The sequence below is a fragment of the Nipponia nippon genome, unplaced genomic scaffold (assembly GCF_047370975.1).
Source record: "Nipponia nippon isolate SJK-2023a ecotype South Korea unplaced genomic scaffold, ASM4737097v1 scaffold_6, whole genome shotgun sequence".
Taxonomy (NCBI): domain Eukaryota; kingdom Metazoa; phylum Chordata; class Aves; order Pelecaniformes; family Threskiornithidae; genus Nipponia; species Nipponia nippon.
This window is the reverse complement of record NW_028262380.1, coordinates 73145899-73170557: the sequence shown is the minus strand read 5'-3', so window position 1 is coordinate 73170557 and position 24659 is coordinate 73145899. Positions and strand designations below refer to the sequence as shown.

Sequence of the window (24659 nt, the reverse complement as noted above, 5' to 3'; positions counted from 1 at the left end):
CATTAGTTATGCACAGTGCTTTCTTCGTTAATGAAATATAATAGCATTGATGTTTTTGGTCTAATGCGTGGCTGAGCAATTGTCAGGATTCTATTCAGTTTACTATAAAATTGAATGTACGTAACATAAAAGGAGTTAAATTATTACTATCTAGAAATTGTGAAGTTAAATTCATAAAGGAATTGCATTCACAATGATTTTTAGCAGATTTAGCCATTGATGTGGTATGGCCTTCATGTTATTTCTCCTTAAAATATTGTGGAAAAAAATGTATTACAAGTTTTTCGCTTCTGTTATGTCAATGATTTAAGGTGAAATCTTTCTTAGCTTTGCTTGAACCAGATGCACTGAGTAGCGTAAACACAAAAGTAAATATTGTGGCAGGTTGAAAAATAAACAAGGCTTAACTCTTCCTGTGCTTGCCCTGAGGAAACAATTTACACCAGAGCACAAAAGATTCAAAACATTGTTGCTAGAGTAACTGAGTGAAGAATTCTTATTCACTGGTGGTTTTATCCCTGTGCACGGATATATATATATACACACACACACAAAATTCTAGGCACTAAAAAAGCAAACCAACAATGCTGTGAAGACAGCGTGAATTGCTGACATGCTGGAATCTGCTAATTCCTCTTCTTCAGACCCCACCTAGCCACCAGCTCATACACACCTTTAAAAGACTTCCCATGTCCGGAGTAGTTTATTCAAAGAAATCATGGATGGGGAGGGTGCCCATCTTCAGTTACTGTATTTGTAATATTCCTCTGTAATCTCTCTTCCCTCCTCCAAGAACGCTGATTTTTTCAAAAAGGCAGAGAGTACTGGAGTTTCATAGGAGAAATGGGCAACAGTTAGAAGCCAATTGCAAGAGAAACTATGGTCATTGGTGAAGTGAAGGTGACCTTACCATCCAAAGCATAGCAGATTACAAGGAGGAAAGAATAGGTTTATGTAGAAGGTTTACTGAATGTTTTGTAATAAATATGATGCTATTTAAGACAAATTACTAAGAATGCACCTTTATGTACCACTAAAAATATCTGCTGGTATCATCATCTTCAGCCTCCGTTTCACAGTAAAGAAAACTGTAGGGTCAAAGACTCAGCTGCATAAATTCCTAAAGATATGCATCCTCTGGAGGCCATGTGGTCCATTTTCACATTTTGACGACCCCTGCTAAATAGCAGAGACAATACTGCTCAAAATCACTCACAGTGTGCTCAGCAATCACGTGAATAATCATTTATCCAACTTGCCTTCAGTCTTTAGTTTTCACCATAATATAAATTACTACATCAACAATTATTGGTAACCTTCGCGATTCCTTCCTCGTATCTCACATCCAAGCGTATACTTTCTTTCTTTTCCTTTGCAACACCCTCTGAAATCTATGTAAATGCTACCTAAAACTATTGCACAATATGAGCAGAAGTAGATGACATGCTATTCTGAGTATATTCCTTTAACTGCCTTTGCAGCCTGTAGATGAAACCTATTCTTCCCTTATCCACTTTAAAATATTTTGTACTTTACAGTTCATCTCTCAGAATGATTCAGTTTTTCCATTTAGTCTCGCTTACAACACCAAAATCCAATCAAATGCTAAGATAAACATTGCCGGTGCTTTAGTCAGTGGTGATAGTCCTAACTCTGCTCTCATAATGTACTCCTGCATGTGCCCTGACCATATAAATCATGCAAATAAATAAGAAGTTTGGCAGTTCTGAAGGACAGAGCTTGTTGCCAAAGCTTTCAGTACTGATCTTATGAACTTCTTACCTCTAGCTGGTGCCAAAGATGAGACCAGACTTCCCTTTTCATGCAAGATGCCCTCACAGAAATGCCGCACTCCTTATCAAACTGACTCTTTAGTGCCACAGAATACTAACATTTCTACAGAAGTGATTACGGTTTTGGCTTAGTGGAAACCTAGGTGCAATGCTGATTCCAGTTCCATTTAACAGTGTTTGACAGCAACTAAGCCCAAGGATGAATCAAAGTTGACATATTTAGAACAAAGTAGTGGAGCACTTGACTAAGCCAATAAATGGTTCCAGCTGGGACTTGTCCTGTGGTTGGTGATGAGGACATTGGGGGCAGGTTCTGTGGCAGATAACTTTAGCTAAGGATATTTGGCATTTACAAGAAACAGAAAATACTTTTTATCAATTATTTTTTTAGATGCAGATTTTCTTTCTCTTTTGCATAATTTTTATTGTATCCCACCCCCCACAATGTCTGTTAAGTAGGAGCAGCTTGTATTTATTACCCTGCTCAACCTCAGCATGGATCTGATTGAGAGTTTCAATCATTAAATGCAAAATACACTATGATACAAAGTTCAACTGAAAGAATTTGTAGAACATGTTTGGGAGAGACAGATGGAGAAGACAGAAAATATTGGTCACTCTTTCAGTATACACATAATATTGAGGGTACTTCTGTAATCACTAGGGAAAAAAAAAGCATGCTACTGGAATTTTAAGTAGTCTTTTAACACTTAACCACCTGCAGGATGGTAACTGACTTTTTGATATTAATAAGAAAATTCTATGATAAGTATAACCTGTAAATATTTAATCAGAGTTCTAGCATATCCTGTTCTGCTTCTGTTCTTCCTCCTCACTGGAGCCTGACCACCTTTAACCAGTTAGCAGAGTACAACAGAATTAATATTTAGACCCCACATTCTGTTTTCAAAATTGCATGTTAGCCCTTCTCCTGTATTACACACAGAAGTATAACTGAAGGTCTTCTAATAATTTTTTTTACATGTGTAGAACAAACAGAATAGGAATAGGTAGTTTCAACCAGTAGCCCAGACAGATGGGGGGGGGGAGGTTAATGAAAATTTGCCATATGCCACAGTTATAACCATGGTGACCTCATCACTACCAAATGCTGATAAAATATCATTCCTCTGCCTTTGTTTTTTCTTTAGATTTCGCAGTGTACCAGCTTTTGAAAAACAGATATGCTAGGTGTTTTGAGTTTACTGGCTTGTTTTTCTCACCTAGATCCTGTGCTGCATAATATGATGCATACAGTACCGTATAACTTCTGAAAACAATGACATTTTGTAGAACATAAAAATATCAGTCTCTGCTTTCAATGACTTCTTGTGCTGATTATGAAATCTGTATCCAGACCGGCAGTGTTTTGCACAAACATTTTCTTTCACCTAATTCATACTAATCTGCATTCCGCATGCAGTCTCACTACATATATCACCTAAATTCCCTATTTTTTGTCTGGCCCCGCAAGAGATTATTATTAATATTACTTTTATTATTGTCGTCATTGTTTTGTCCCTTCTCCCCAGATTCCAAATGAAACACAGAGAGTAGAAAAATCATATTTTCTAGATTTTCGTCTGCAGTAAAGAATAATGCAGCTTATCTAACATGTAGTTCATGTTCAAACCAGTTTTCAGCCAGATTCTCCTCAGTATTGTTTTGTCTTCCTCCATCTTCATATTTCCCTGTGTGACCTGCCATAAATTTATCAGCTTTCCAGATTTGACTTAAACAATAACGCCAAAACATGTATAATAATCAAACAAGAAGTGCTTCTTTTTCCCTTGAAATATCTATTAAGCTTTACCTCTTACATTTACAAAATTCAGTTGCCTATATAGAAAGCTTTGTGTTCTTCAAATGTGGACCAAGAACAATCTGGTTTTCAATTTGCAGTTAGGTGGTAGGATTTCAGATAGCAATATCGATGCAGTTACTAGCAGTGGGAAAAGAGAAGAGCTCCCTGTCACGTCTGAGTACCAGTTGCTCGGCAAGGTGAACAAGGATGACAGCACCTGTTGATAGGCTCTGCCTCCCAGTGATCTTCAGCATGAATCGTGGGATTTCGGAAGCGCTCCCTGCTGCCATCAAGCATAGCAGAGAGGAGAGGTACAAGCCTATGAACAACGTGGTACTTGCCCTGTGCTGCTGCCTGTGCAACAGCAAGCATTGAAGGCCATTGTCCTGCAGTAGCTCTCTGAAAACCTGCATAAGTGGCATTACAACAGCTACTGCATCACTGACTACAGCCAGACTGATTTGGTCCTACGTCGTCACTGCTCAGACTTTTCCAGCAGTAAAATTGCAGGGCAGCTAGATGAAATATAACTGCAGAAAACTCTCCACCCATTAGACTCCAGCCTAGCCAGGCCATTTAAGCTAGTACTGGGTCTCACCAGTGAGACAATAAGCTTTGTTACTAACCATGCTTATATGCAAGCCGTTACAGAATGCAAATTGACCAAAAAACACAGTTTATAGGAGCACTGTGTAAAGACATCTTGCTCAGGCCTCTGTGTTCCATGAATTTAGGACTATATGGACACTGAGAGAAGAGACTTAGGAGATACTTATACTACCTCACTGACAGAGCCTGTAAAACTACTGAACTGGATCCCTCTAACGCACTAATTGCTATTGATTCAAATGAAAGGACTGAGTAGAAAGTACACATTAGGAAGGGATCTTCCTAAGCCTGTTTCTTGTTTTCTTCTTCTCTACCACTATGCCCATAGTCACAACAGAGTATCTTGGCCACACTTTAACTACAAAACTTTCCAATTTGTGAACACCAGGAAGAGTAACAGCAGAAATATCACATCATTTTCTACCAACAGATGATTACTCCTGAGAGCACAGTCTTTGTTCAATCTAACAATCTTTTACTACTTCAGGGAAGGAATGAGAAAGCAAGGCTGCTGAAGGAAAAATAATTAGCCATCGTGTTTTATAGTAGAATGCTAAAAACTCTCTTTTTCAATTTGACAGGCTTCATGTAGAGGTATCTTTTCAACCAGCCATTTCCTTACACCTGCCAAGCACACGCAATATGGTGCAGATCCTGAGGTTCCCATGGTTGTGGGGATTTCAGTCAGTGGAGAAGTCTGAAGAAAGTTGTCTTTCTGAGACCAGAGCCAAATAAACTTTGATGGTAATAGCTTTAGTAAGATTTTGTTTGGGCTTGACCTGCTAAGGACTTGATGGATTTTTCTATAAGGCCCCATCTGACATATTTTCAATATACTTTTACCTACTCAGAAGCATGCATTGGTAATTACAAATCTGAGGATGTCTCAGCTGCAGATGAATCCAGCTTTCCCTACCAAGCTAAAATATTATCTCCATTAAACAAGTGTTCAGCATCACAATACAACATTTCTCCAATTAAATTGAAATGTGTTATATAGCGCATAATAATTTGGGGACTAAAAGTGTGAATACTTTTAAATGTGGCATATAATTTTCTAATGCAGGATACTTTTCAAATACGATCTCCTGCTGAAATCGTATCTAAAAAGTAGAAACCTGTCAATAATACCCATGTGTCCTATAAAATGTTTTCATTTCTTTTATGGTATGTTATGCTTCATCAGTTTCCTTAATCCTAGCTGCAGTTCACGTTGCCATGCTGAAACAGCTCACTGAGCAGTAATTTATCTCTTGACTGTGGCATAACAACCACAAATACAGGTTATTCTGGGAGCGAGGATTTGCATTGCATAAACTGTATTTTTAAAATCATTTTCAAATGAGATTAATTCATGATAGGGAAATTATTCCTCTATTTTTGGATCTGGTTTCCAAGACACTTGAGGCTGAGTCTTGAGTGTTTTGTTGGGTATCGGGCAGAATCTTCATTTGAGGATTAGGGATTTCTGTAAAAATGAAACGATACTGCAAGAGAAATGAGAAGATGTTTCCCCCGTTTACTTTAATACCTATTTAAAATTGGCATTGGAAAGATAATGACAGATTGCATTTTAGCTGAATTTTTCAGCTGTGCACAAGATGACTTGTATTTCTTTTCAATTAGGCTGACTGCTTTAGCGTGGTAGGAGATTACTTCTCCCGCATGCTGAAAAGATATTAACAATTAAAATGGAGGGGGGAGCAAGCAGCAGAGGATTATTTTCTTTGCCAAATGACAAGGGTTTCTCTTTGTAAGTATCTTGTTTTAATGTTTGCTATTAAGCGAAGATGGTATGCATTGAATAGATATAATTATTACGAGAAAGTTTGGGTTGTTTTTGTTTTTGTTTTTTTACAAATGTAAATATTTACATAACAGTGGTACTTAAATAGCTTGGCCTCATGCATCAGAAGGGAGTGAAGTTTTCTTCAGGCATAACACTGTGTGAAATGCGCTTCTCAAGCTTTCAAGGCTCACACATAGTAAACAACACTCTTCCTCCTGCTTCTTTCCCCAAAGGGGGGAAGAAAACGGAGGGATGTGCCAGTGCCTCCCCTCCAGCGTGGGAGAGGCTGGGGGGGTGCCGCAGGGGGGCACAGGTGCCCCTAGGGCCTCGGCCACCCGCCGGCAGCACCTTCCTCCTCCTCTCCTCTGGGCAAACCCCACCCAAGTTCACTTTACCATGTCTCTGCATTACTGAGGTACTCCTGATGGCTTTCTTACAAATTATTATTGATTTTGTCAATGGGAATAAAACTCAGTAATAGCAAAACTCCACTTTAGATACTATGCAATTAACAAAACTCTCCTCTCTGAACTGCCCTCCTGAGAGAGCAGACAGACATACTGCAGAGATCAGTGGGATCCTGTAACTTTTATGTTCTTGCAAAACAACTCCTTGCCTTTTTTTTTTTTTCTTCTTCCTTCTTTTGATTACTAAAGTGTTTTTGAATGTAGATTGCAGAGGTATTCTACATTGCCAATGCCTTTTAAGAATCTCTGAATATCTGTGAAGCACTGGCTTACCTTGATCTACTCTGTTTCCATCCTGCTGATTTTTCCATGCAGGCTTATATTAATCCAAACCAACATTCATTTACTAAGCATCTCAGCACCCAAATGAACATGTAGCAATCATAATTCCATTTCCATCACAACAGGTAGTGGCGCAGTTGCCTCCAAATAATGTCCACTTTTATCCCAACTCCACACACCCAAATCCCACTGTTAGGATTTATATCAGTTCATGTCTAGATTATGTCTATATGAGTGTTTTACAAAAAAAAAAAAAAAGAAAGAGACAAAAGAAAGAAAGAGGGGTGTGGAGAGATGCCTACACAAAACATAATTGTGTTAAGTCAATAAAGTTCACTTTGATTTTGTGTAAAATTATCAAGTCCTATATGCAACTATTTTTTTTCAGCCTTAGCAGAACCATTCAAAATCTTGGTGAAGTACATAGATAGTGGCTTTTTCTTCCAGAGCTAACCCAACCCAACACTATTAACTTGCTACATTATAAGTATTCCTAGATAATCTTCTGAATTATTATCTAGTAACAATATTCACACCTTTTTTGATTAATGCTTATTTGAAAACAGTCTCTAGGATCCAGATCTTCAATTTCAGTAAATTTGCATAGTGCAATTCATCTTAGATATACACCAATTAACAGTGTTTGAAAATGTAATTCTAGACTGAACTCTGGTAACAGCTCTGGCAAATTTTTCGCTCATGTGGTCTCAGGATAGGCAAGTATAAATAAATTAAAAAAAAAAAAGTACTGAAGTCCAAATGACAGTGGAGAAAAAGACTACTTGGGGCATTTTTACCCTGTACAGCACCTTCAAAAAATTCAGGAACAAACATTTTATGTTCTACATCTATTTTCTTTTTTGAGAGAGAAATTCTACTAGTAGCAAAGATAATTCTGAAATTTAAAATGTCTTGATATCTATGCATACACACACACACATATACACACACATAATTTATATTAGTCATGTATCTGTAGCCTGATCTTCCCAGATCCTTTTTAGACTAACATAACTCTGCTAACTTCAGAGCAGCTATTCCTGATTTATAACAGAGCTAACGCTCATCAGAATTATGCCTGTCCTCATCTTTGACATGGAAAGGTTCTGGATCAAAATCCTCATGCCAAGTGAAGATCACAATCTTTTTACAGTTGTCTTGGTCAAGTAGTCCCTATGTTATGTGGGGTTTTATTTCATAAAACACAACTGAATTTTTGGAAGTCAAAGAGAAGGGATACACAATATGCATAGGCAGAATGGATTTGAGACACAACTACTCTATTCTCATTTGAAGCCAAAATAGACCAAACAAAATGTTCTCTGAAAGTACTTGGGAACAATATTTATGAAACAGGCTTGGAAACAAACTGCCCTGTGTGGTGGTTATGACAGCAATTACTATTAACCGTCTCGAACAGACGCATGTTGTGATAAAAGCTGCGTTTTAAAAAGCATGGTGAAGGTCAGTACGTGCGAATCAGGTTTCTGTGTTTGTCAGGTTTGTCACTGAATTAGATGCTTTGAACCTACTAATGGTAATTTACAGCTATTAATTATTGTTCATAACAGTCACGTGTCTATACACAGATATAACGTGTGCTTTAAAAATTATTCTCTTGGCCATGGAAAGTGTTCTGTCCTTCTCCCAGTTCTTCCTCAATGTCCATGAGCCCAGGAGCCCAGGGATCAGCATCTTGGAGGAGTCCATTATTGACTTCTCTGCTGAGATGACCAGAGTTGCAAAATAACATTAAAGTAGGAGTGTCAGCTGCAGTTATGTTTTTTATATGCTGCAACCATGCAGAGATGTCTATGGATTCCTGGAAGAAGATTCCTGTGTATCCTTATTGGACAAACTGTTTAATTAATTTTCTGATTCTTTTTAGTATATTTCTAACAGGTAAGATTGCTTCCATGATGATAAAAAAATTCTGCATTTATGCCAATTAAATTGATCTGATATTATTTTTCTTTAAATCCTAGAAAAAGAATAATCCTTTATTCATAATAAAGGAGTGAACTTGCACTCAATTCTGTTTAAAGAATAAAAGTTATAATGGTGTGAATTCAAGAACTATATTAGGATCCGAGACATTAACAATAGACCATTGCTGTGCAGAAAGTCAGTAATCATCCACAGTAATCATCCAATAATCATAAGTAAATTACCAAGAACAGAAATTAATGGTGAACATATCTGAAGTTTATTTGGGGTTAGTTACATTTATTTACTCATTAACAGCTCTTTACCAATCCTTAGTCCATCTTTCTTAGAAGTTTTTAATAAAAAGATTATTGTAAAGATATTTACAGCGAGAATCAATGGTGCAGAAGGATTTTAAATGTCAAGTTCCCACTGACAGTCAATATTTTTGCTGTGTTATGGCACTGGGCTGTAACAACAGACACCTAGAAAAATCCAAGCCATTAACTTGGATGCTAAACTTGGAACCAATCTTATGTCAGCTCTACAAATAATCTAAGGTTTACAATAAGGACAAAAAGAAAAGTTTATACATATATATATAGATAGATAGATAGATAGACAGACACACTTACGTGTGTGTATATATACGTGTGCACATTTCTTCCTTCAGATGAGAACAGATTTGAGATTGTTCTGGTCCTGGATGTGTGTGTTTGGTTTTGGGTTTGTTTTTTTTTTTTTTTTCCCCTAGAATAATAAAAATACGTTTGGACCATAATTACAATCAAAGTCTATGTGCAACTGCTGTTCCATTTTTACACAGGACCTCATGGAGAGAATGTTTTTGTCCCCTTGCTCTACTGCTAGAAAGAGGACATTTTATTCAGATCACCCATTAGTTTGCATTTACATGGCTTGCAATATGGTTGCGACAACAAAATATTTTCCAATTCACTCTGGGATGAGGGCTGAGAAAGAATAAGTATACTTTGTTGGAGAAGAAAGTCACATGCAGGCTTATTTTAGTTAACGTAGAGTGAACGTACACTAGACATTTTCAGTAAACTGGCAGAGTCACTATCAGATAAGTACAAGAGGTATCTACTGAACTACCAGAGATGTAAGACACTACGAAAAATATCTGGACTAAATAGCTCTCTGTGCACCTAAAGAAGTTGCATATATGTACATACACACACACAGAGAATAATTGAGGCTGGGAGGAAGCCCTGCAGGTCATCTGGCCCAAGGCACTGCTCAGATCTCCCAATTGACCAGCACCTGAACTAATTGTGAAACAAAACAAAAGGAATAAGAGAAGGATCTTCTGTGTGGAAAGTCTCTAGGATTGTATGAAAGAAAAAAGAAAACATTCCCTCAGATGGGGATAGCAGCAATGCTGCTCTCCAGTTGTTGGTATGGCATTTGAAAAATCATTCAGGGAAGGCAACTGGTAAAAATTCTTTCTTGGAGTATTATGGTGACATATCCTCTTTCTTTTTCTATTTTTCCACTATTGAGTTCTTGCAAAGTTATACATCTGCAATGCTTACTGAAAATTCTGAGTAATGATTTCTGCAGACAAAATAACTTTCTAGATATTCCCTGAAACCTGAGAGGAAAGAATCATTTAGCTCCAAGACCAAGCAATTTATTTATTGAATACTGAGAAATTATGTAAACTACAAGACATCAGAGGAAAATAGAGATTTCTCACTCACTGTCAGGACAAAGAAATAAGTTTGGTTGGGGGGGGGGGGGGGGGGGAAGCACACCACACCCCACTTTTTTTGCATTTATAGGATTGGTTCATTTTGCATTGATCTTACTTTGAGCATCAGCTATCCAGAGGTGAAGGGTGTCCAACTTATCACCTACTTGTCATCCAGCAGCAGTAAGCAGCAGGGTTCTGGTTACAATGTATGTACGCAGTTTACATTACACAGATGTCTAACTGGGGATCTGATACACCATAAATGCACACATATGTTTATGCTTAAATACACAAATACAGAAATAAAAGGAAGAGAGGTAACATTATATTGAGGAAAAAGTGAATTCATGAACCATCAAGCAATACTCTCTCCAACAGTATTTTCTAGACCTCACAAGTGTCTTTTTAATTCCTTACATTTCCAACTTTTAAGGCCTTACAAAATGGCTTAACCTACCTTAAGTTTCAATAGTACATATCACAGCTCTTACTGCTTCACTTTTCCACATTTAATGTTTGTAATGGCACTCACTTTCAATGAAAAAGTGATACTCAAAAGTAGAAAGTTGCAAGAAAAGGACAAGAGCTTCTTATAGACAAACAGTTCCAGTAATAAGAAATTCCAGATGTAGTTTTAAGTTCTTCACCTACAGATCTAATAGCACCATCTTGGCCAGTAATGATTTCTGCAGACAAAATAACTAGATATTCCCTAAAACCTGAGAGGAAAGAATTTCATTCAAAACTAACTAAAAATACTGCTGCAGGTGACAAACATCTGGTCTCCTCACCTCTGCCAAAGTCAACAGTGCAGTGGCTGTGAAAAACAAAGCTCTGTACTACTTTATAGGTAGACCAAAATGTTGTGGTATCTTATTGGACAAAAAAAACCACACAGAGGCATTTGATAAATCGTTGCATACTACCACTGTTCTCTATCCTGGGCACTTCAGAATTAGAATATGTGCACATACATGTGAATTTATATATACACATGCATATATAGAAGCAAGCACACAGACTTTTCAAGAAAGTCAGGCAAAGTAAATTCCAAAGTATAAGTCACCCCTAAAGACTGGTCTATTACAAGAAAAAGAAATTGCAATACCATGGCAAACCTGCTCAAGGTATTTGGTTTTACTGTGAAATATACATTTTACTAAACTTACTCTCAGCTGCCCCCCAAAAAATAGCATTGCAATTTTCCTGAGTACAGCTGAATTGAAAAGCACATTCTGTAATTTTTACTGCAGAAACCCAGTGATGCTGTTTGATCACTCAGTTTCTGTAGACCACACAGTTTCTACTATATACTGATCAGAGAAGACACAATGGGGGATTCTCTCAGCTGCTTCCAAAGGGCTGCAGGCTCACGCTGAAGTCCTTGAGACTTCATTTTATTGAGGTGCCTTAATTGTGAGTCCTACCAGCCACAAACATGTAGACCTGAGGCCACATGCAGCCCACACATTCATTGTCTGAGTGAAGACTTCAAGATTAGGCCCTTATTGAGAATAAACCGCATGTCAAATCAGATAGGAGCAAAATTTTGTTGAGAATAAAACCAAGGCAGTCTTGCAAAACTCTTATCTTGATCCAATCTTATTTTCCATTTATGCTAACAATATAGAACAGGTAGCTTGGAGCTCTTTATCTTTTCAGTGATTATACCGTTCTGTATTCTGTAAGTACTTCATTGTCCTCAGTTATAAATGAGCTATAACAGAATTTTAATAAAATTCAGGAAACATTTTCTGATTCATGTTTGCTATTAAACACAAGTAAAATGAAATTTATTATTTCAATTGGGATAATACATTTAATACTGATAATGATAGATTGCCTAAGATATTAACTTCTAATCAGATGTTACTGAAATATGTTTCAGCTTATAAACACTTAAGTATTTCGTTAGGCTGTGCTGTTTCTTTACTGCACAACAGAAAATGTAATTGAATAACTAGATTTTCTGTACTGTAACGTTTTCTTAAATTCATTCAACCAAGAAATTGCAAGTTCAAGAAATTAGTTATTTCCTGTCAAAGAGTACGTCAGTGTAATATGTTGAGTAGCTTCTGCATGATCCTGAAGAAAATAGAGATTTCGCTTTTGCAAGCTGTATTTGTTGCAAGAACTTCCTTCTGTTTTCTTTGTATCTTACACAGGCTATGGAATCAGACTGCGTTGAACAGAAGATACTTGGAAATATAGGCACATGCTCATTTACAGAGCATTACTTGTTATATATGTACGTTGTATGTCTATATATTTCAGACTTGTTCTGCTTTGATATTTCATAATACAGACTGCATTTAATTAATCCTGATCTTATTTTTTAATAAAATCATTAATTAAATTTTATTAGTCAAATTTCAATCCAATAAATCTTTATTTTAATCCTTTTCTCTGAATTTTAGCCAAAACTTTACTCTTGATTTATGAACATACTGTCATTGTCTACCTTGTCCCTTGGAGGGATAATTTGCAGACCTGTTATTTGACAAGTACTGGGAGAAAGCCATTTCCTCTCTCTTTGCCCAGCTGTTCCAGGCAGTGGGAATAAAGGGACACTCTAAACCATTTTACCTTCCTTGAAGTCCACAGAGAACAATAGTTACTGCTCCTTTGTGCAAACCCCAATCCCTCAGTCCCATATCTAGGTGATATTTTTACACTAAAGTTCAAAGGTTTCAAACAGAACTTAAAAATATCATAGCTTTTTCAGCACCACAACTTAGCCACCTTCTTGTTTCCCTAAGGATGTGTGTAATAACTCAAAAGAGAAGACCAAAATTCAGAGCATGAACCAAATGCAGTGTGGGTAAAATCGCCAGGAAAAGTGGACACATTGAAAAATCTGCTTTACAGCAAACAGAAAGTAGTTTTTCTTAGTGACTGTCCATAGAGCTCAGCTGGGGACAATAAGATGCAATATTTTAGATTTGCTCTTGAGAATCCCGAGAATTTGCTAAGTCTCTGTGTTCAAATGTTTTCCTCTTTGTAAATGTCATAGCTGACTGTTATTAAATGTTTATCTATTCTAAAGTTACACTGAAACAAAAGCCATATTTAAAAATGCCTCCTTTTCTTTGTGGAGAAGAATCTTGAGCAACTACTCAGCACAGAAGCTGGAGCCTTTTCTCAACACTTGTCCTTGCTAAATACCGACTTTATGCTACTGTTATTGCTAAGGGTGAAAGATGCATGCTAGCAACATTATGCAAGCTACTCAAGTGTTGAGGTTGTTTTCTTTTTTTGCTGGAGTTTTAAGAGAAAGAAAAAAAAAACATAACACGGATCAGAACGAGATGGACAGCATACCATGTACAGCCTGAACCAGGACAAGGGGTAATTTCAAGCCAGTTATAACCCTTGAAACAAGCTAGCTATAAGAAAATGCTAGCATTTTAAATACAACTGTCTCTAAGCACTTCAATTTCACACTGTTCTACAATAGGAAGTGATGATTTCACATATTGTAAGAGTCCATTTAAAGTCACATAAAGAATTTTAAATTGTATCTCTATCTGATGTGATGCAAAAGCCTGGAAACTTCTGCAATAGGCTTAGATAGAATGCAGCACTTTCGATACTGTCTTCTCTATAAGGTAGCAGGAACTTTGGGCACTGAAAAATCAAAGAGCAAGTCATGACATCAGTTCTTCGGCCCCCATTATCCCTGTGTTTCCAGTGCACCACTTTACAGATCCAAAACTTTCATCACCAATGAGTGTTACCAAAGTATTTGCTGTGCTGGAACTATAAAATCCTAGATGTGTTAAAGAACAGTGATTCTTAAATTAGGTCAATGGTAATATTTAATCTTTAAGAGAACTGATCTTTTCCAGACTGTAACCAGTCCATTCCCAAGCAGAGAATATAGAACATGTCTTTTCCCAGTTGAACTGCATGGTGACTTTCAGTGTACCATCTCATGGAACTCAAAGATAAATAAGTATTTCAAGCTGTCACCTTGTACAGCCCTGGGAAAGACTCACAGGTTTATTTGGTTGCACAGCGGAAACTGGAGAAATAAAGGATCCACTTAATTTCATTTAGATTTAAACCCTGGGCAACTGAATTTTAAGGGGGGGGCGGGGGGGGGGGGGCAGGACAGGCAGCTTGCTCTTACAGGCCAGTACCTCTTGCAAAAACAGTGGGGATAGGAGGACTTGGTAACTGCAGTGTTAGCAGTTCCCAGTTCTGTGACAGGACAAGGCTTGACCATGAAAATAAAGGTTACTTGTCTCAGTAACCGAGTTCCTTTCTTTGCGGAAAGGACCTTTCTTTGCATCTAAGGACCCAAGAATCTCAAACTTCTGACCTCCCAGGACTCATTTGAGATGCTCCTTTTTATATTTCCCCCTCTTCAGTACAAAAACCCCTACTCAACTAACAGACAGTCCCTCTGCCAGCAGGGGCTTGGTGAGGAATACCCAAGCATGACCACCTGGCAGCAGACTTGGGCACTGCGATGAAGAGGAGGATGGGAACACCCTTAGGGAGTGGGGATTATAAGGAAGCAGCATGGGGCCATGCCTACAGGGTTCCTGTTGTCCACAGTGGAGCAGCTGCAGGTGCCAGCCACAAAGCTGCTGTAGGGAGTGCTTCTCTGAGAAAGCAAGTCTGTGGATTAACCCACCTTCTGCTGAGAGAACACACCTCTTTCCTGCCAAAATCTTTCTTGAGGGGGGTCACTGAAGAACTCAGGCTATTACCTAATGGAGTTATTTTCACTGTTGTTGACCTTTAGTACGTGAGTTTCTATAAATATAAGCCCTGTCTGTTTGAAAGGGCAATAGTAATGAAGTCTCCTAATCCAAGAGTAGAGAAGGAAGATTGCAGATACAGTTCAATATAACGTAGTTCGAGAATGCTTTTACCTACTTGAAAGCGAGCATGTTTTAATGTGACTACCTTCAAAACTAAATGGTATTACTCTTATTATCTCCCCGCTTTTTCTGTTGAAAATGAGAAATCACTGTACAGTTAGTCAACAAGAAATACCTTAAAAGGTTTTTCTGTATGAAGTTGATGGTGTTTAGAATGCTTAGCTAAAATTGTTCATGTAAATTATGAACTAGATATTGGTTTAAAACAGGATTTGTTTAATGTGTTTTAATAGAAAATAATCAGTGCAGTATATACAGTACTTTTCCATTAAAGAGTGCTGCAGCATAAAAATATTTTATACTATATCGTAAACAGTATGTGTTTACAATACATTTCCATTAAAGAGATCTGTGTTATAGAAGCTGTTTTTAAAATCAAACAGTAAACAGTTTTCAGTATAGAATGTGTTTCCATTAACAGTCTCTGCATAAGGGAAGAATATTTAGAAAAAAAAACCCTAGTGATTGTTTTGCATAAAAGGTGCATTAGCATTGAAAATTTCAGCAAAAATTATAATCTATTTTTGACAACATTTACTTACTGCATTCATGGCAGAAGCACCTACTACACTGGTGGTGGGTGAATTGTTAGTTTAAAGTGAAATATTATTCCTAATTGCTGTAAATGCACTATTTTCTCTCAAAAGAATTTCTAATGGTACAGATGCTGGATTAGAGCATGGTGTGCATCACAGTAGCACCCAGAGGGTCAACTCGGATCAGTACAAGGCAGTACACCAACACAAAGAAGAAAGTTTCTTCCCTGAAGGGTTTAACCCTTTTTAAGTAAAAAAGGGAAAAGGGGCAGGGGTATGGTGTGGGTGCAGAAATGGAGTCTCAGAGGTGGTATGCTTTATTTAAGATCATATCCACACCCTTACCACAACAGGGAAGAGAAGCCAGATCTCCACAGTTCCAATTAAGGTCTAGTAGAGCCCCATAGGATATTTGGCATATAAAGTTTTTGACTGAGGGACTAGTTCCTTTTTGCTGCATGAGACATTTGAGATGGCATCTGCCTTACTCTCTGCTTGTTTGTTTTTCACTGGTAGTGGCAATAGCCATATCATAATCTTCTGCCCTTTTAGGGATCTGAGCACAAAGATTACAGGTTTACACACAGTCAACAGGGAATGCCTTCAAATGGACTTTAAATTCATTTATGCTCACACAGATCACTCAAATGCAATATTTTTTGTAAATATCTAATTGTGTTAGAACTGCACTTATTTTTCCACCATATAAACAAAGGTTAGGGTTTGGGGATTTCTTATTCTAGCTCACAAGACCACAACAGTCTTACCTGAAACATTCATGATTTCAAATCAAATACATTGCCAGAGGTAGCTATTTTGTGGATGGCTTTATAAAGGTTCCCTCACTCCACTCAAAAAAGGCATAGGACAGAGATGTATTGTAACCCTACAAGATCCAGGAATCGATTCAGAGCTCATTTGCACTTTTATAATTCAAAGAATTTCATTCAAGTCATCTTGCTATAATAATTGTAAGCCATCAGGAATTAATGCAAAAAGCTAATACTTGTACCAAGAATGTGAAAAATATTTTTCAATTTGCATTTTGTTACTGCATTATGATATTTACACGCTAAGGAGTGTATATTGTATATAGTATTAATATCTTTAAATCAATTTAATATTCAGTGCAACTACATTAATGTAATATTATGGTTAAGAATTTACATACATAAATGCCAAGAAATTCTAAAGCTGTTTCCCACAGCAGACATAACTCAGTCGCATATAAATCTTAATGTAACGGGAGTATTAAAAATATGAAAATTAATTCATTAAAATAGGCTTTTTGGAGGACACAACATCTCTTTGCCGATTGTTCCAATGATTTATAAGCATTTTGCTGTTCGGGAGCCACTCAGAGCCAAGCAATCTCAAATGAGTCCTGCTTCATCCAGGTCTTGCACAACTCTTACAGCAGCACATCACCTGCTCATAACACCTTCTGACTACTCATTTGTGAGCGAAAGTAAAGTTATTCTGGGTAACACCAAGATTTCGATGAGGAGTGTACAACCGGTTTCAATTAATACACACCAATCACCAAAGGCCCAGGTTGGATGAGGCTTTGAGCAACCTCATCTAGTGGAAGGTATCCCTGCCCATGGCTGGGGGTGTGGAACTAGGTGGTCTTTAAGGTCCCTTCCAACCCAAACCATTCTATGATTCTTTTTGTTTAATTTTCTTGGTCTCCTCTTCAGTCATTCCTTACCCCTCCCCAGAGGAATAAACCTGCAATCAAGGAAAGTATTGAGCTATTTCAGCAGCTGGGCACTGGATGGTATCAGCGGTTCTGCTGCTGACACCACCACTCAGAGTTGATCAGTTTGGGGGGACAAAGTCATAACCGTTCTCAGAAGCGGACATGGGACAAAGTAACACTGAAGACTACAGATTATTCAACCACTTCCTTTGGCTGTCACTACTCTTCATTAAGATTTGCCTGCCAATTATTTTTGCCCAGTATTTGTTTTAGCAAGGGCAGGCATAATTATTTCTGTGGTGTCCTCTATTTCTATTTGGCATGTAGGATGAAAGAGCTTCCTCCCACTCAAGGACCAAGCAAAACAAGCCATGATTAGTAATGTGAAAGTGAAACTTGCCAACCCTAAAGGTCCATTCATACTCCAAAATGCGTTATTCTTCCTTCAGTTCTTCATTTATAGATTATGCTGAAAGTCGGACCAAAGAGAATGTCACTGAGAAAGACAATTTCACTAATATGTCATTTCACTAATGATGCCTGTCGATGTTCATACCTATGTGTATATATTCATATATAAAAAAAATACGTATTCATTCTGTAAGCTTTAGCATTCACACTTGTCAGTTTAAAGTGTGGTCACTATCCCAAATAATTAATAAGGTAATAAATAATAATGAAGCACATACCCAGAAATAAGGACCAAACATGGAGCAAGTACAAGATCCAAGAAATGACTGGTGGCCACCCCTCGCCCTTTGCAGTGAAGTAGCATGTAGTAGCTTTTTATTGATCAATTGCACTCCCAGGAATAATGATATCAAAGGAGTTGTGAGAAAAAGAGGACTTTACAAGACCTATAAATATAACATATGTGGAAGTACATACTATACCTATCAAATTCTGTTTGGCTGTTGCTCTTGAGCACTCATGGGAAACATTTAGAGTAGGTTACGAGGACATTCATACTTCTGCACTGGTAAGGAAAATGATGTCCAGATATTAAAGACCTCTTCCAGCTTTAACTATGAATATGACAGCTCTGCCAAGAGGAAACAAAATAGTAAGAACCTGGTATAATGAAATATTTGATGGATTCACTGGAGCTATGCAAAAGAAGAGAAGTTTAAAAACAAGTGGAGGTTCTTATTAATATCTAGCTAAACTATAAGCCAGAAGACACAGTAACGCATACCAGACTTTTCTGGTGATAAAGAAAACCCTAACAGTTTAGAAGCAAACCGTAGACTGCGAAGTAAAGATAAAGAAGGGCCAGTTAAATACCTGTTTAATTAGGTTTATCCTCATAAGCAGTTATACATAAATTGTTACAGGAAACACTCTATGCTTGCAAAACAGGAAAACAACGTACACGTATAAAATTTTGCGGCACTTGTTATAGCTTGTGGCCATACTCACAGTCCTGTAGAGTTAGCAGCAGTAAGATAACTAACAGTAAGCTGGTAGACATTTCTTCTATAGGCAATGATCATCTTTAACTGAAACCTCAGACATATTACTAATGGCTCTGTACTATCTAATTAGCATGTGCATTTGCAAATAGCATAATTTTTTGCATAACCTGTATCATTGGTAGCATGCCTCTTTCTACTTAAATAATTCTTAAAAGTATAATAAACACCCAACTTACATTTTTAAACCAGTTTCATGGGCAAGTTTAAAATAACTTGGAAGCACATTTAACACACTCAAAACCTAAAGTTAATTACTCATTCTATTAACAGCAAATGTTACCTTGAATTATAAATAAGCCATTTATATATACTTATTCACCATGTATCTAAGGCCAAATTATTTGTGTCTGCACAGGAACTCACCAAAAGACCTTCTCTCCCTCTCCCTGCCATTTGCTAAAAACTCCACTTTAAGAAATATTTTGAAATCATAAGCAAGGGTAATTAATCAGCTGTGTGAAACAGGCATCAGCTCATACATGAAAGCACACGATGTGGCAAGTAAAGGACATAAGAAATCTTGACGTTCAAGCTGATGGGGTCAACCCATTAGACTGCATGCACCCACGTGGGCGATGGCGTCAACCCACCAGATTGCGTACACCTTTTTGGATTGGAGCACACTCATCCAGTGTCTTCCACATTCAGGGGAAGTCAGAAAGCCTCTGCATAGCCTAAAAAACACTAGGAATTAACCACACACTACTTGGATGTACTCTGAAAGAGCAAATCCTGACTGTAGCTGAGGAGTCTGTGTGTCCAAATCAACAAGGTGAAACAAAATCAACGTTGCAAACCTAGAAGCCTTGCTCAGAGATAAAGAGCTCTGTCATGCATTTTAATAGTAGGATTTCTACAAGCATTGTTTGTGTACGTTCTTACACCCCACAGAGCCCTTCTCTACTTAGATAGGAATGGTTTCTCACACTTGTCACAGAAATAAGTCTCTATATATATTTAAGCAAACCTCTTAAAGATTAAAGGACAAAGCAAAATTGAGACAATAGCCACTAATTAAAAGGAATAAGTAGTATGAGTGATTATTGCAATTCTTCCTAGGCACATCGCATGGAGAGTACTTCTTCCTCAAATGGCTTCCGTTTCCCTTGCATGAGTTGACCACTGATGCAAGAAAACTGTGCTGCTGAAAGAACACTTGTTTGTTTATACTTGTGATCCATAGCTCAGGGAAGACTGTGCCCATGCAAATCTTACTCAAGGGAAGACACAGGTTGACTCTTCGAGAGATTGTAAAATTTGTAGCATAAGCATTTCCAATATTTTATGTTGATTCTAAATTTTATGAGTAATATCCCTTGAGTAGGATAAGTGAACACACAACCAGCTTTAATGTTCATACAAGCACTTAGCTTGGGGGATCGTTCTCTAGGTCAGCCACATGCTGAAAGGCAATTGATTGTATATATTTTAGTACACATCTGAAAAATATCTTTAGAGCTACGGCAGCTTCAGAAGGTTATTACCGTACTTTTAAAAGACACTTCCTTTACCTTGGAAAGGTTTTAGACAAGGGGGAATTCCTTTTGGGAGGGTCAGGAATTAATTAGAATTACTCTATTCATAGGAATTTTATACAACAAAACCCAGCAGGATTGAAACTTAATGCCCCAGAAGCAGAAGGCACATGCTTGAACTATTATGGGAGTCTTTGTTGACATAATTTCTAGGCAAAATCTCAGCCATTGAAAGGGTCCTTTTTATAATTACCATTTTAGAAACATATGGCAAGTGCTTATATTAATGTTTGAAAGTACATACTTAAACAAAAGTATGCTCTTTTTAGACAAGCTAGTCCTAAATCAATTATTAAAATCTTCAGATAAAACTAAAAAATAAAAATGTTGATTTACTCTATTTCTTCATCTTATGAATGTATGCAAATAAGCTTTTTAACCTTGTCTTTTTTTACTATTTTATGCATTTTTATCATATTTCTTTGCATTTTTAGGGGTCTGCCTTGCTCTGTTTACAGATTCCGTGGTCTGTTGCAATTCTTTCTTTTTTCAAGGTGTTATGCATATGCTTGTGGCTACTGAGAATAACTGTGGCAAAAGGCAAAAGTCGTCATGAACATTATAATATGGCCTCCGGTCATTGTCAGAGTTGAGGTGATCTATTTTCTTTACTTCTATTGGCATAAAGAAATGTCCAGAGATGTTTATTCTCCACTATGTAGGAACGAGTTTAGGCACACTAATCATTATTACTTTTTAAAGTGTCTTAACATATCAGTGGTCCTCTTGTAGGGAGGAAACAACAGGAACAAAAATGGCCAGGGCTGGGAATCATGGACACCAAAAAGCCTTGCCAACAGGCACCCATTGAGGATCCACATCCTACCAAAACACTCCAACCAGGACCCCGGCTGGCCAATTTTTGTTTGTTTTAAAAAGCAATCAGTGGCTGTCCAACACTTTACTACCTTGCAATAACCCACATACACACCTGAGGGTTCCTGCTTGTGCAGACTGTAGCTGCGAGAATATCTGTACACCCAAAAAAATATCCAGTTTTCCTAGGAAAACGATTGAAAATTCAAGCTGCTTACAACTCATCAGCTTGACAAAACCTCTTATTTCTGTGTTCACACACCCAGCCATGTGTACAGCCATTTGCTGCTGCCGAGAGCAGGAAAAAGCAGAGCTGGCGCAGAAGCGGGAGGCTTACAATCAACCTAAACAAACACGCTATCCCAAGCACGAGCATTTTCTGGAGGCTCCGTTCTGTGCTGCACTGCAGGAGGGACAGCGTCTCCTACATGGCTCAGTGTCCATTGCCTAATCACTAGACCACTTGCTTTCTCGTGCATGTAAATTAGTGAATTAATATGATTAAACTGGCTTTGTAGAAATTGGGGGTTTATATGACTAATGACCACTTCCGTATTCTTTTGTCCAGAGAGAACACAGGCAGCAGGTTATGGGCATCATAACCTGAGCAAAACAGACAGGCACAGTACCGCTTTTGACCATAGAAAAGATTACAGGCTAATGTATCATTTACCACAAAGCACACAGAAAACTAAAGGCACTATAAAAATTTTCATTTTTCCCTGATAGAGCCAGATTAGTTGTCAAAGGCCAGCTTCTCATTTGTGCCCCACAAAAACTTGTTACATTTCTGTACTTGGGATGTAATTCCATGCTACGTTGATGAGGGCTGGCCATTGAGATACCTGCATGAACAGTCAGATATGCATGTACAACCAGACTCTGTCATTACTGCTTACCCATTTTTCCACTCACACAAACTTCTGACAATGCTCTCTGCACATGAAGAAACTTCTATTATAAATAACGCCTTTGTTCCACAGCAGAGGTAGAGATGGATATTCTGAGTAGACAAAGATGCCCATGAAATCAGCTACCAGAGGCTGTATTTCATGCTGCCCGTCAAAATACTTGTACTATCTGTTATCTCTGGTTTTGGCACATTTGGTGCATAGATATTACAGAAAAATTAACCTCTTAAGGCTTATGGTAATGCAGTTCTAGCAAATGAACCACAAACCCACTTCCAAAAATAGAAGGAAAAAGAAAGCCTACCCCCCCTCCAACATGCACGCAAGTGCCAGTACTAAAGTGATGCTACAGCTGCTGGGCTGAAATACATTTTCTTTCTTCTTTGTATTATCTTATTAACAGTAATGTGGTTTCTAGCAGATGATCTTACTGTCACTCCAGAGAATGTGTGTTTTATTGATGAAGAGAAGAGAAAGTCATTAGCAGTAATGTTGGTGAAGGTGCATATATTGGTAGCAGCAGAATGGAAAACAAAAATACAATATTAAATGCAACAACTAGCAGGAATGTGAAATTAGTCAAGTGCAAAGATGCAAGACATAAAAAAAAGAGAGTCAGACAGTTCAAGTATTTACAAGTAGTCCAGCCCTGCTAGCTACAGTCAGCTTCTTGTTACCTGACATAACAGGGGACTGGAATACTCTGGGTAATGAAAAAGCCAAGATTATAGACATATTGCAGGGATCTAAATGGCTCTGTAGGCTCAGCTGGAATCAAGCAGTGCTCGTAAGCTGCAGTTCAGACCTGTCCCCCACAGACCCGGGCTGGTTCCTCATACAGCCACTAAATCGTCTCTGCGCTGCGCTCCTCGTCACTTTGCTCCAGTAGGATCTTATTAGCCCGAGCGCAGCGGTAGCCCCACGCCGATGCTCTGAACCCCCATGGCACGGTGCCAGAGCTAATAAGCCTTCCCAGGAACTGAGTGTTGAGCTGTGCGGAGTGGAAACCACAGGACGAAACCAGCTCTGGCTCACGGGGCTGTCGCTGAGCTTCTGCTGGCCCTGCGCCGACTGTCTGCAGGGCCATCTGGTGCTGCTGTGCCCAGCTCCCTGGCCACGGCGAGGGGCTTTGCAGCTGTGGCGCAGGCCTGCCACCATCCAGAAAGCACCCGTAGCTAGCTGGGGATTAACTGTTCACTGCGCTTCCTTTATATTGCGATGCATTTATTATGTAACGTACGTTAATAACAAAGGAGAGATGGGTAAGGGCTCAGTTCTGAAATCAAATATTTTAGTGTAGTCAGAGCATGGGCACTTGATTCCTGGAATTTCTCACACGTGTCCAACAAGTGTGGTATTTAAGGATGGGTGTAATTTTAGGCATGTAAGTAATCTCCTGATGTTTTGCATGTTTAAATAAATATTTGTCAGCACACACAAAGCCCTACAGGACTTACAATTAATTTTGCTAAAAAAAGTTTTCCATTGCTTAAAAAAATGAGGCTTGACAAATAAGCTAATAAAGAGACATATGAATACTCTTCTGTTGAAATCTTATTACAGTCTTGAGAAAAAAACAAAGCTTCTGAATATCCCTTTTGCCCGCTGAGCATAGCTTAAAGGACAAGTTTTCCTTAGATACTTAATACCATTTTCCAAATTAAAGTGAAAGTGAAACCTGAGCTGAGACCAGAGATCTCAGTGGACTGCTTTGCTGGGAAGCACTGGCTGGAGCTAATTAGCGTGTCCTGAAGCCGCCACAGCTGCCTGCCGGCCAGGAAAAGCTGAGGGTGCTGGAAGCTGCCTGCCTCCGCGGCCGGGCTCAGCCGAGACTTCATACTTGATGGCTGTGCCTACCAGGAAACTACTGTGCATAGTGATCAACAAAAGTGAGAGCCGTGCAGGAATTTTCCACTGAAATCTATTTTTCAGTAAAAAAACCCACCACAGTCGCTGTAAGAGCTACTGCCTCTCTTCCTGACCCAAAGCAAAAGCCAGACTTTTCATCTTCACAATCTCTTTGGCCTGGCAGGACATGATATTAACTGATGTTGAAACCAGTGTATCAGGGAAAGAACTGAAGAACACATTTTAAAGCCTGTCATTTCATAAACCAATCCATGTATTTCATATATTCATTTAAAGCTATAAAACATTTGTTTTACAGTGCATTTTATTCTATTTATTAGACTATAATTCACTTCTGTCTGTATCATACCTACATTAATAATATCATTAGGGTTGCAGTGATCTTATAAATATCTTATTAAACTTGCTGAGGTCAGAAAAATCCACCCTCATAGCTGCTCAGTCAAAACATCCATGTCATCTAGGATAAGCATATTCCAAACTGGTATGTCAACATGTCATAGTGACCAGAAAAATTACAAATAAGAACAAGAGAC

The 24659-nt window shown here is 38.1% G+C and overlaps 1 long non-coding RNA gene across 1 annotated transcript in view; it reads right to left on the bottom strand.

Annotated features, from left to right (window-relative positions):
- The window catches only part of LOC148051561 (uncharacterized), a 99002-nt gene that overhangs the window by 63486 nt on the left and 10857 nt on the right, over positions 1 to 24659 (bottom strand). The gene's annotated exons all lie outside the window — the stretch shown is intronic.